This window comes from Anas acuta, chromosome 2 (assembly GCF_963932015.1).
Source record: "Anas acuta chromosome 2, bAnaAcu1.1, whole genome shotgun sequence".
In the NCBI taxonomy this organism is placed as follows: domain Eukaryota; kingdom Metazoa; phylum Chordata; class Aves; order Anseriformes; family Anatidae; genus Anas; species Anas acuta.
The window spans coordinates 127369793-127383584 of NC_088980.1; the positions used below are offsets into that span (position 1 = coordinate 127369793).

The window sequence follows — 13792 nt, forward strand, 5'->3', positions numbered from 1 at the left end:
TTCTAAAAACCATAAAAATAATGTTTTCCCATATTTATTAAAAGTATATTTTAAAGGATAAATTGGGGTTGATGGTATTGCAAGTATTATTTGTATTTTTTCAGTAGAAATCATGAAAAAGTAAGCTGTTCACAGAAATAGGTGGATATCTGTGTCCATTTATCAATTTAATCCAGGAAAGTCTACTGAAGCTACATATCAGAAACAAAGGAGAAACAAAGGACATTAAATGTCTGTTTTTTTTTTGGGGGGGGGTTGTTTTGTTTTGTTTTTTTTTTGTTTTTCTTGTGCTGTTGAAATTATTGCTTGCAATACTGAATTATTCTGGGCATTCAGTGCAGGAAGATTCAAATCTTTTCAGTGTGCAGGACACTCCTCCTTGTCTTAGAACACTTTTTTTTTTTTCTGAATCATCTGTTTTGAAATGTATTTCCACAGAAATTTTCCAGGTATTTAGCAATTCGATAATAAAAGTCTTGACAAGGTTATTTTGCCTTTTACATCACCAGCACTAGGTAGCAACAGGCCATGATCTGTTTTCGCTAGGAGAAAATGAAAGAAAAACAGAACCTGTTTCCTAGCTCAGCAAACAAATTAAGAATGATGGGATGAAATGTTGTTCCTAAAATGTCACTTTGACTAGTTTAAGTGTGTTTTCAAGGTTTAAGTTTGACAAAAATCAAAGATGGAACTGCATAAAAAAATTTTAAGGCAACAATTCTAGGTTTGTGTTCCATGAGACTAAAGGTGAAGAATCCAGTTTGTAAAATATTTGTATGGCTGAAGTGACAAACTGGGGAGAATGAGACAAAACACAGAAAACACCAACAGCAGGAATGATTAGTAACTAATAGAAGGTTGAAATAAATTTTATTCATTAGAGAGAAAATAACAGTCTTAGCTAGCAATGAAGGAAAGAAACTAGTTAATGAAAGGTAAAGAAGACAGTGAAGTAGTAAGGAGAGAATAGAAGGAAGATCACTGAAATTTTGTTCCTTATTTCCTAAGAAAATTAGGCATTTGTGGCCACACTTTCAATCCCTCCTCTCATTTCAGAATCAAACTTGAAATACAAATCTCAATGCAGGTATACAGTGAAAACTCAAAATACAACTCACTTTGACAGAAGGGTAGATGCTAGGTTATCATAATGAAAGCTAGCAGATTAAACAAGGTGTCCTGGTGAGGATCAGAGGAGCAATATGATAGGTAGAGAAAACTTTTTAGCCTAGTGGAATACACTGAACTAGATGCTCTGTCTACCATCTGAGGAGAACAATTAGCCCATTGTTGCTGATGCAACATCTACCAAGATAACTCAACAAAGACCATCTCCCTGCAGTGCTCTAAAATAAAGAGGTTTAAGACTTATTATGTGATGCCAGGGAAAAGAGAGAGAATTTTGGTATTGTATAAAACTTACAATAGGATGTATCTGACTGAGCCCTGCATTTTATCACCTGCCTTGTATGTGGGCATGGTCTCTAACCTGGGCCTGTACATGCGAATAGTAACAACCTCCAGGCTGGATGAGTACAAGTATTAGTGCCAGATGCTAGAGAGAAACTATGGTCTGAAGGACCCATGGGTCTGGGTGCCAAAAAGTAGAGCGAGCAGGGTGTGGGAATTACACTTAAACTAAGTGCCTAAGGCACTTAGTTTACTGTACTGTAGTGGTATTGGATATTTGCTCTGTGAAATGAGTGGTTGGCCACTTGTTTACTGTTTGCATTTTGTATGTGCATGCACCTATCAGGAATATATAACTCCATATTGCTACTCTCTGGGAATGTGGAGCTGCAGAAGCCTTGACTCTTTTGGGCTGAGACAAGAGATTTCCACAAGTCCACCAGATTCATCTATACCTAAGTGTGTTACAGGCTCCTTGTAGAAGCACCTTGCTGGCTCAGTTGCCATCACAGGTTAGTGACAAGCTGGGCCTTGCTATATTCTCCAACTCAGTGGAATCAAAGGGATAAAGTAGGTAATGAGTGATAAAACTTCATAGTAAGGTAAGCCTCATTAATCTTTCTGATTGTGAAACAAGTATTTTGTGATTGTTCTTCCTTTCTGGACAATACAAACTATTTTAATGGTATTTCAGGAGTTGTATTATAATCAATGGAACTTTGGATTGAATGTAGCTTTTATCTTTTTTATTGTTTTTATTGTATTCAATGATCTTTAATTCAAGCAAAGGGAACAATACCCAGCCATTGACAAATGACATTTTATTTTTTATGTATGCTTATGCTTTTTAAAATGTTCTTTATTTAATATGTATAAATTTAGATAAATCAATATTTATGTTTCAGCTAAGTTTAAAACTATATATACATATATATAGTTTAGTATTTATATGTAGATAAAGCTTTTTAGCAAGAATGGTGTTGCTTCCTTCTTTGAACTTTTATTGGCTCGAGTATTTATGTTTTAGATTTTAAAAATGTATATTAAATGTCTATTTAGAACAAGTTAATATAAGTTTTCCAGTAAAGCCAGTTAGTTAATTTGCTAATTGACATGCTATTTTCCAGACGTTTAATTCTTTTTTTAGAAATGGTCACGGTACCCACAATCTCCTTTTTGCTCAGCTGTGGTTTTTAGCATGCTCAAATATCTTAGAGAAAAACAATCAAAACTGTAAAATTAGCTTTTGTTAGACAAGTCCATTGAGAATAAACTTTCTTCATGGGAAAATGAAATTGAAGACTATGTCCTTATTTCATTTTTGACAATGTGAACAGAGTTCAAAAATGTACCTTTTAATCCGCAAAATATAATACTATTTAAAGATTATGTTCAGAAGTGTGTTTTTTAATGATAACCATAATGTACTGTTTGCTAGAACACATTTGCATACCGCATGTGCAGACTGTAGGCTTTTTTGTCTCTGAAATTTTATTTTACAACAAGAATGTACTTTTTGCTTTTTGTATTCTTTGTCACTTTTAATATCTTTGGTGATTCTTGAAATATTTGGTGCTGCAAATATGACCTGTTGTTTCATAAATGGACTGATTGAATCTGTCATACTGGTGGAATTTATGGTAAATCCGCTGCAGCACAAATGAAACCATGAGAAATTTTATTGTCTAAAATGGCTCAATATAAATCATCTCTTTTCATCAAATGCTATCTTGCATTTAAGTAAAAAAGAAGAACATTCATTTGCATAATAGATTCAATTAGAATACTTAACATCAATCTACTTTACATATCCAAATGAGAGGAAAGTATTTTCAAGCAAAATTGAAGCAGCTAACTTTTTAAAAAAATGTTTGGTTTTAAATTCCTTCTCAAACAATATTTGTTGAATACATTACTGACTTACAGAAAAATAAAAATTCCATTATAGGAAGTCCAAAATAGGTGTTTGATTTTTAAAAATTTATTTCATTTAATTTGAAAATAAAGTGTTGACTATTAAATCTGAGACCCTTACAACAGAATCTGTTGCACACTGGTGTATTCAGCCAGTTTAGTAACTTGCCAAATACAACATTTAAGGAATATAATTGTTCTTTTTTCATCACTGTCTTATTTAAAATATGATGACCACATCTTTTTTTTACAATAATACGGCATCAAAGATGACTTTTTTTTTCTTTCAGAGCTACATTACAATGGGTGACTGTTTTACGTGCATAGACATTTCTTTCTTCTTTGTAATGGATTTCATTGTACTTCATAGCTTGCCAGTATTTGACTGAAGACATTTTCCTTGTGAAGGCAGACATGTTTCAGTGCCTATTTTGCTTTGTTAAACCTAATAGTTAACTTTGTTATTATGCCTATATGAATACTAACACTGTAATAAAAATCATTTTAATAGTCCTATGAAGCAGACCACATAAACCAAGAACATTTATTTTCATTGAGGGCATGTGCTAATTTTTTATTAAGAGATACATTAAACATTGATACATCCAACCTCTGATTGAACCTTCAGAGTTGTCACATCTAGGGGTAGCTGAAGATTTATTATGCAATATAAAATTAGGCGTATACAGTAAGCTTCATAATAAATGACCTTTGCAGACTGGAGATTGCCACATAGAATAGTTTCTTTTGTTGCACAACAGAAAGGGTTTTGAAAAACAAATATAAAGACATAGAAGCTGGAAATTCTAAAATGAAAAATATTCTCAGAGAAGTTCCAGTTCTATTTACTGTTAAGAAAATATATGCTATAAAGATTATCTTTCAGTGATGGAAAATCGAAATCTAGTAGTTAGACAAACATCTTTTGGCAACATGTTTTTGATATACTATAGGTATATACTGCTAAAGGATAAGATAAGAAGTCTTACCAGCTAAGATTTTGTTGTATATCAGGAAATGCTTATTAAAGATTTATTAAAAAGCTCACTACAAAAAGACTTTTGTGGTGCATATAACATGTAAGTTAATGGAACAATAAGATAGCTTGGTAGATGTAAATATGTATTAAACAGTAAGGAATGGTATAGAATGACAGAAAGGTTAACCTCTTTGTAGCATATTTAGATCATTACTTTTTCTTATCTCTGTCTTTTCTGTTGATTTAAATACACAGCTGGAAGACTGAAAGATGATTGTTCAAGAGCACAGGCAGCCTTCAGTGGACAATCAGAATGTGCCTACAGCTGGAGAAACTCACTGGCATGACGCCTTTGTTGCTCATAAATCTGATTTCACAGAACTTGAAAAGAAGGTACGTCAAAGATTTAATACAGCTCAGCCACAAAATAGGAATGACAAAAGATCTCATAACAAAACTATCAAAAGCAACATGCAAAGTATATTGAAAATGATACTGTGTGTGAAACCTAAATAAATTCCCATTTTATTTTGGACTATAGAAACCATGGTAATTAGACAAAAGTAGATTTATTAATGGTGGGGAAAAAGAATTAAGTACAAACACCACTTTTTCCCTAATCAGTTCACTATAAAAATACCACGATTTTTATGAACTTATACTTAGCATTATTATAAAGACATGCCATTGTGTGTCTCATGTTTATATTGAGTAAAATTAGTAGACTTAAGTGTGTAGACTGTTTACTTTTGAAGCATAGAAAATGTGGCAGCACTGTGAGGATGGAACATTTTTCTCTATTTAAATTCAAACAATTCAAACAATTCAAAATTCAAAATGTAGGTGTACAAGTTTACTGTTTAAAGACTGTAAACTCTTATCATAGAGTATGCAGTTCCAAAATTAGCAATTTATTTATATCAGAATTTATATCACAATAAGTAAAATGAAAGTATAATTTAAAAGATTAAGCTGAAACAATCTTAGAAAATGCAGCTGCTATAGCTACCTTACCTTCTGTGAAATGACTTGGTAATGCCTGTGCTGTAATTAATGCACTAGTGATGTGTCACTGAAATTGTGAATAGTGTTGTGTATGGTTTTTGACAATCTAACCCCCCAGGATCCTCATCATTTTTCAATAAGATAGTGGCAGAGTGTTTAAATAATGGGTTATAGCATGCACTGCTGTTACCCAGAATGCATGGGTTAAGGCATAGAGGCTTCACTGCAAGGTAGTCATTTCATTTTATTCCATAAAATTGAAAATATCCACTTGCTGCAGCCTCACAACAGGATAGATGGAATATATCTGCTAAACATTATTAAAAACACCTAAAATTTACTTATGTAACAATGCCAACAGAAACTAGGAAATCAGGGAAATATAATTTTAATTAATAAAATGCACAGAGGTTTTGATTATTAAATTGATAGACAGTACATGTAGTGATCATATACTGCACCAACCGAGGTTATCAGCTTCTGTATATCTGCTTTTCTGAAGAAACAAGAAAAAAAACATTTACCAGTGTGCACATACATCTCCATGGTCTGAGCTGGATCTTGTCTACATACAATGTATATTCAGTATAATCTAGATCATAATGTCTCTGAATTTCACTTTCTGTAAAGCACATCAATTGTGAACAGTGTGAATTCTTTAGCATTAACTCTCAGCTGGTATAAATGTCACCTACATTTACAGCTGGTAAAATAATTCATCTGTTTTTTTAAAAAATGTGCCTGGAACATTTCTACAGTGTTGTAATACACGATCCAAAGCTACTCGCAAGAAGCATCTGGAAAAAAGCTCTTTTCTTCTGGATGGGCTCCTGATACATATTTGCAGAAAGCAAATGATGTACTGAACCATGTGCTGTGACTGTCAACACTTTCAACAGTATGAACTATTTATGTTTTTGTTTAGAACTGATAGTGGTCATTTATTTTAAATTTCTCCTATGTGTTATTGTATTAATAAGAAGTGATTATATCTCTTCAGAAAAAGGGAAACACACACTGTTTTGCTTTTTTGGGGCAAGTCTGCTTTATATTATGGTCATCCAAAATACTTAAGTAGCCCTGAAGACTTTGTTGTCCATTGTTATTCATAAGATAGATGAGACTAAAAGAAAGAATAATACAGTTGAAATACCATATGAGTTAACTGGCTATTTTATAAGTGAGAGTTTATTGTCATGCTTTGTGCTTCCTTTCAATATCTTGCTACTTTACTAGGTAGTGTTCTTTTCTCTGATCAGTTTTTGGTATGGTATGATTTGTGGCGACTGAGGAGAACACTAGTAAATAATCCTTTAAAAATGTGATGCAGGAACTCTCAAATATTTTGTACATTCAATTCTGCTATGAAATTTACATCTAATATCCTATATGTGTCACAATTCAAGATACGTTATTGTGTGTGAGAAGGAAGGAATCTGAATGGTATATAACTTGTGGATTATCATTATCTCAATCTTAAAGGCTGATTCATAAGGATTCATATCTTGTGATATAGCTAGTCAAATGAGTCTTGTCTTAAAGCAGGAAACTTGTATTCTGAGTGTTTTTTATTTTTATTTTTTAAATTCCTTTTACATACCTTTGTTAAAAATGGAGAAGCAAGGGCTCTGTGGTTCTATATACAAAACAAATGTTCCCTACATGTCTGTGGGGAGAAAACAGCCACATCTGTACAATGGGACTGAGAGGTCATTGCCAAGCTTTGGGTCACAGCATTAATACAGGTATAGTAGCAGGTCTATGTCCATATACATTTCTCAGCAGGGTCCCATCTCCCTCTAAGGAAAAAATTACATGCCCTTGCCCTTCTGTAAGGAGAAAACAAAGCAAATAATTTGGATTCCTGAGGGAATCATGACTGTAAAGCATGCTACAAACTGCACTTGCTCCACAATAGACCCGACAGATATCAGCCAAGGTCAATATATGAATACAAACATTTTTGCTTTTCTGTCTCCTCATCAAGAAGCAGATTGAAGCCATAATTCCTAGCTTTTATATAGTGTTTCTCTTCACTTTTTTTTTTTTTTTTTGTCATTGCTCTTCTACCCATTTAAAACCTTTCATCATAAATGTCACAGCTATTATGTATTGCAGACAAAATGGATGAATGTGAAGAAATGTTCATACCTCTCTAATACTATGACTTTTCAATGTACTCTTTTGGGACAGTGTGCTTTAGAGGGAAGAGCAGAATGATGGGGCTCTGTCCCTGTTTCAGTTAAGTTAATAACTGGGATGAAAATGGACCCTATGTTTCTAAAGTTTTCCTTTCTCTTTAACAATTCTTCTTTAACACTTCTTTTACCTACTGGCAGGTTAGCAACAAAATTGCCCCAATGGCAGATGTAATCCCTTGATACTGTGATTTTGGAAATGGACACTTCTTGTGTGTTTGGGTTATATTTCTTTCCCTTTTATTTACTAATTGCAGAGTCCTTGGGAAAAAAAAAAAAAAAAAAAAAAAAAAGATGAAACAGAACAGGATGGAAATCACCTTGCCCTGGTATCTCACAATCTTTGTTTTTCCTTACAAAGGCATAGAGTAGATCATAGCTGATATCTCTCAGCTGTGTGTTGTTTTGGTCTGTTATACATCTGTTGAAAAGTGATAATTTTCTTTTACAGAGATTTAAACTACCTCTCCACAGATGTATTTCAGCAGTTAAGAATCCCTTGAAATATGAAGACATCTTTTCTAACTAACAAATTTGAGTATTTTTCCAACTCCCGTGTGTTTTTTTGTTTTGTTGTAGTTTTTTTGTATTGTTTTGTTTTGTTTTGTTAGGCAAAGTAACTTTTGGACATACTGTATTTCGTTTTTTCAATAGAATTGAAACTGCTGTGGTGATGTCCCCAGATTGAGTCAGCAGTAAGGATGAGTAGAAATTCACAACAGGCCCACAAACCCACATACATACAATGTATATACATAGATACGCTTCTGGCCACACAGATCAATACAAACATAAAACAGCACACATACAAACATAGACAGCACCAATGGCCTTATACTGATTCCCTCCTGACTTTCTATAATCTGTAAATTCTCTTTTCCTATAAGAGAGCACTCTTGTATTCTCCAACAATCCACTTAGAACACTTCAAATCAAGTTCTACATGATCCCCAAATTCTTTTGCCTGGTATCCCATAATAAATCCTGTCTGTCTTTAGGCAGTTATTTGCTTTTGTTTGCAAGGTGTCCTGGAGAGAATTTTCCAGTTTCTTACAAAGGATGATGCAAGAATTGTTATCATTGCCTAGACCAGTACCAATTCCATGTGTTGTGTTTTCAGTGACTAGCTTACTAGGCTCATATCATTGTTCTGATCTTCTGATATTCTCCATGACTCTGTTTTTATGACTTTAGATATATGATATAACACACTGTTTCTAATTTGGTAATATTCTCAAATAGAATTAGAAAAAATTTCTCATAAAAGTAATTAAGATCATTTTTGAGGCTTATACTGTATTTGGGATAGTGAAGGTTTCCACATAAAAATTAATTCAGTAAGACTGGAATGGCTTCTGTATTATAATGTCTAATAATAATAACAATAATAACAATAATAATAATAATAATAATAATTATTATTATTATTATTATATAATTATTATATATATATAATATATTATTATATATTATATAATAATATTATATTATTATAATATACAATATATAATAAAATTATTATACATATTATTATAATATATAATATACAATACATAATACGTATTATATTGCTAATAATTAATAATTAATAAATAGTATATGATATGTAGTATATGATATATACTGTATATTATTATTATTATTATTATTATTATTATTATTATTATTATTATTATTATTATTATTATTATTATTTTGTGTCATACCTACTTTTCTGAAGCAGAAGAGACTTCTCATTTACTATCAGAGCAGTACTCACATTTAGTGTGTCTTGCATATAAGGTAAAGACCCTTTTCATTAGATGAAGTATCAGATTGAAAAAGAAAGAAGTTACAGAAAACTTTCAGAAATTCTTTATTAGCAAATTGTTTAATAAACATATCTAAAATTTATTTCTATCTTTCTTATAAAGAAAAATTGAATACTTGTGATTTGTAAAACTGCAATGTGGTCTTCAGGCAAGAGTCTATATTCCTACATAAAAACAATAAATGTATGTCATATCCTTTGAGACAATACATTTTTTTGATGTTCAGATAGAATATATTTGCAACTTGCCTTTTTTATGCCCTGTGCATGGATACACCTCATCTTGTTTCAGTTACCAGATACTCTGCTTCAGTACTCCACCTCCATGCATTTCCTCTGCACAGGAGAAATCCATTTGGCCATGAGTGTCTGTATGGCTCCTTGGCATTTTCCAAGAATTCACTTTTGCCTTTCTGTCACTGGTGAGCTCTGTCTTTCAAACCAGAAATATTTTCTCTGCAGCAGAAGTTTTTTAGAAAAGCTTTATCTTTCATTTTTTTTTAAACTTAGGAGGTGGAAAAATCAGAGCTCTCTGACTAAACACTCAGTGTGTGGGAGGAAGTATGCCTTATCATGTGAACTTGTAGAACCTTTTCCTTTTTAGATGACACTTAAAGAATGTGTTCATTCCTTGCACGTTTGACAAAATGATATGTAGAACATAGGTTTATGTAAGACATACCACTTCTTTCAGTGCTGTTTTTGTATGTTTGTTTGTTTGTTTTGTTTGTTATATACACAGAAGCTGATCTGTTGTTCTGGACTTCTAACTGAGCTTTTATTATCTGACACTCAAGTTCAGGATGGCAAGCTTTCTTGGGTTCTTCAGGAAAGACCAGTCTGTAGTTCCTGACTACTGGGGGACATATATTTTACATAGAGAAACAGTTATCTCAGTGTTGTTATTTCTGTTTTGCTTTCTGATGGGTTCACTAACAGTTCAAGCTTTCACATGATCTTTATTTTTCCTAGTGATTTATTTCTTTTCAGAAGAAATGTTCAGTGTGAAGAAAATGAAGATTCTGTTAACACATTTCTGTCTCAGTGAACATTCAAAAATTCAATCTGTACTATGCAGGTTTGTAGAATGATTCTTGGTAATGAGTGCTTTCCTAGATCCTGCAGAATCTCATTTATTTGCTGTCTAACCACTCCCATAAAATAGTATCTGACCCTCTTAGGACCAATTGGTTATATGTACCCGATGTCTCGTCGTCATTTTTATTTTTATTTTTGTTCCAAGTATGATTACACTTGGTGTACTTTCTCACAAACAGAAGATCATTGTTTTTCACACTGTTAGGTTTCTCGTTCTAGGTGAAGAAGTCAGCTCAATTTTCACAAGAGATGTGGTGGGCAGCTGGGTAGTTGAGCTCCACAACTGCTCTCTCACTCCCCCTCCTCAAAGGAAAGAGAGAGAAAATACACTGGGGAAAAAGGAAAGGGGGGAGAAAATACAACAAAAACGCTACAATGGTTGTGATAAGGACAGGGAGATCGCTCAACAATTATTGCCACAGGGAAAAGATTCAGCATAGAAAGATTAATAAAATTTGTTACCTATTACTAACAAGCTAAAAAAGTGAGAAACAAACAAACAAGAACCTAAAAACACCTTCCCCCCAATCCACCCTCTTCTATGTCCTCCCCCTCAAGGGTGTAGGGGAGCGGGGAATGGGGGCTGTGATCAGTCCATAGCATTTCATCTTTGCTGCTCCTTCATGGTCACTCTCTGCCCTTGCTCCAATACGGGGTCCCTTCCAGGGGGGTCCCTCCTGAACTGATCCTAGGGTGTCTGCCCATAGGCAGCAACTCTTTAAGAACTGCTCCATCATGGGTCCATAACACGGGGCATGTCCGTCAGAAGCAAACATTTTCAAAATGGGTCCCCCATGGGTGGCAGCTCCCTCCATGTCCCCTGCTCCTGCATGGGATCCTCTCCATGGGCTGCAGCTCCAGCTCATGACCTGCTCCTGTGGGGGATCTCCATGGGCTGCAGCCTCTTCCAGGCCACATTCCCCTGCTCCACTGAGGGCTCCTCCACGGGCATTCCTCCAGGAATGGTGACACCACCACCTCCCTGAGCAACATGATCTAATGCCTGAGCACTCTTTCTGAGAAGAAATGTCTCCTAATTTCCAACCTATACCTCCCCTGGGGCAACTTGAAGCCATTCCCTCTAGTCCTATCACTGGTCATCTATGACAAGAGGCCAACCCTCAGCTCCCCACAACTTTCTTTCAGGTAGCCGTAGAGAGCAATAAGCTATCCCCTGAGCCTCCTCTTCTCCAGACTAAACAACCCCACTCCCCTCAGCCGCTCCTTATAGGACTTGTGTTCCAGACCATTCATCATCTTCCCGGCTCTTCTGTGGACATGCTCTAAGGCCTCGATGTCCTTCTTGTAGTGAGGGGCCCCAAACTGAACACAGTACTCAAGCTGCAGCCTCACCAGAGCAGAGTACGAGGGGACAATTAACTCCCTGGTCCTGCTTGCTGCACTATTCCTGATACAAGCCAGGATGCCATTGGCCTTCTTGGCCACCTGAGCACACTGCTGGCTCATGTTCAGGTGAGCATCGACCAGCATCCCCAGATCCTTTTCCTCTGCACAGGTTTTGAGCCACTCTCCCCCAGTCATGTAGTGCTGCATGGGGTTTGTTGTGACCAACATGCAGGACTAAGCACTTAGCCATATTGAACCTCATTCTATTGGCCCATTGCCATCCTGTCCAGATCCCTCTGTAGGGCCTTCCTACCCTTCAGCACATCAATATATCCCCCCAACTTGGTGTCATATGCAAACTTACTGAGGGTGCACTCAATTCCCTTATCCAAGTCATCAATAAAGAAATTAAAGAGGATGAGCCCCAACACAGACACCTGAGGAGCACCACTGGTGACCTGTCACCAGATGGATTTCACTCCATTCACCGGCACTCTCTGGGCCCGGACATCCAGCCAGTTTTTAACCCAGCAAAGAGTGTACCTGTCCAAACCATGGGCTTCCATCTTCTCCAGGAGAATACTATGGAAGACCGTGTCAAAGGCCTTACTGAAATATAGGTAGACTACATCAACAGCCTTTCCCTCATCCACCACGGAAGTCACCCAGTCGTAGAAGAAGATGAGGTTGGTCAGGCAGGACTTGCCTTTCATGAACCCATGTTGACTGGGCTTGATGTCCTGCATATACTGTGTGATTACATTCAAGATGACCTGTTCCATTGTGATTCATTCATGTAAAGAATGAAAATTCTGTAAAAATTAAACTGAATAATGCAAAACAAACACATTTTGCATGTTTTTGTTGTGTTTTTTCACCATATTTCTAAAGTGCTGACAGCATACACGTCAAATATTTCCAGGGTTGTTTAAGCCACTTTTTCTTTACCCTTTCAAAGACGACATACATGCAAAGAGAGTGAGTTAATTTCATAAGTCATTGATGACAGCATAACCACTGCGTAGCATAACAAAACAGAGCAACAAGTCAATTACATGTTGTCATCACTAATGTGTGAAAATACTTTCTTAATTCTCCCTCCTCCAGCCAGGACCATGTTCTTATTTATGGCACAGAAGATTTACTCTATAATTCAATGTGTCACTTCAGGGAATTTGTAGGAAGAAAGTAAACAGAGACAGACATTTGATGTTGTCCAGAATGTGAAACAGACCTTTTTCCATTTTACAGGAGCTACACTTCTGTATATGTATTTTCAAATTGGAGGGAATTACAATATGAATTAATCTAAAGAAAAGGAAAGCAAGACATTTAGGTTCTGTTTCAGCTGAGTTTCAGTTTCTGTCACCAAGAAATTGGAAACTAGTGGCATCCATGAATGAATGAAGTTTATGAGGAGCAAAGTGTAATTATATTAAATATTTATAGTGTGGTGACTGGATGGCTACAACTGGTAATAGAATACAGAACCTTTAACCTCTAAGTGACCAGTTTCAGTCTGACCTCAGTCAGTTGTGACTGAAGGTTGCTGCCATGTGACTGTTATCAGTGGCCTATGTGAAATGTGTTGCTGGTCTTAGCCTAACTCCAGGTGAATAGGTGGTGATCCCTATGGACCAGGGTTGAATCATGTCAGCAGGAGAACACAGAGAATATTTCTCTGTAGCAGCTATACTTTACTCCCCTGAATCAGATAGCATGCAACACTTTGCCTTCCTGTATATATATATGATACAATGAATCTATGTCTAAGTGTTACTACTCTAAAATTTATTCACAGCACAGACATTCTTGCTGTTTTTCTCTACTCCTATGTGATTTTATGTGGTTTAAAATGCCATGCATTTATATGCTAGATTAATTGTTTACAGTAATATAAGTATCTATATAGAGTTGGTGGGTGGATGAAACATGCAATAGTACAGATGTATCTAGATGTTTGGATAAACATAGTTATTTAGAGAAGTTCACAATAACTAATTGTTCAAAACTTTTAATGTTCTTCTTTTA

At 35.2% G+C, this 13792-nt stretch overlaps 1 long non-coding RNA gene across 1 annotated transcript in view; it reads left to right on the top strand.

The window, feature by feature from the left end:
- LOC137851216 (uncharacterized) overlaps positions 1–13792 on the top strand; it is a 44026-nt gene that overhangs the window by 28116 nt on the left and 2118 nt on the right. The window contains exons 3-4 of the long non-coding RNA XR_011093076.1: positions 1757–1922; positions 4559–4696. This is a non-coding gene — a long non-coding RNA (uncharacterized lncRNA). The remainder of the gene's footprint in view (positions 1–1756; positions 1923–4558; positions 4697–13792) is intronic.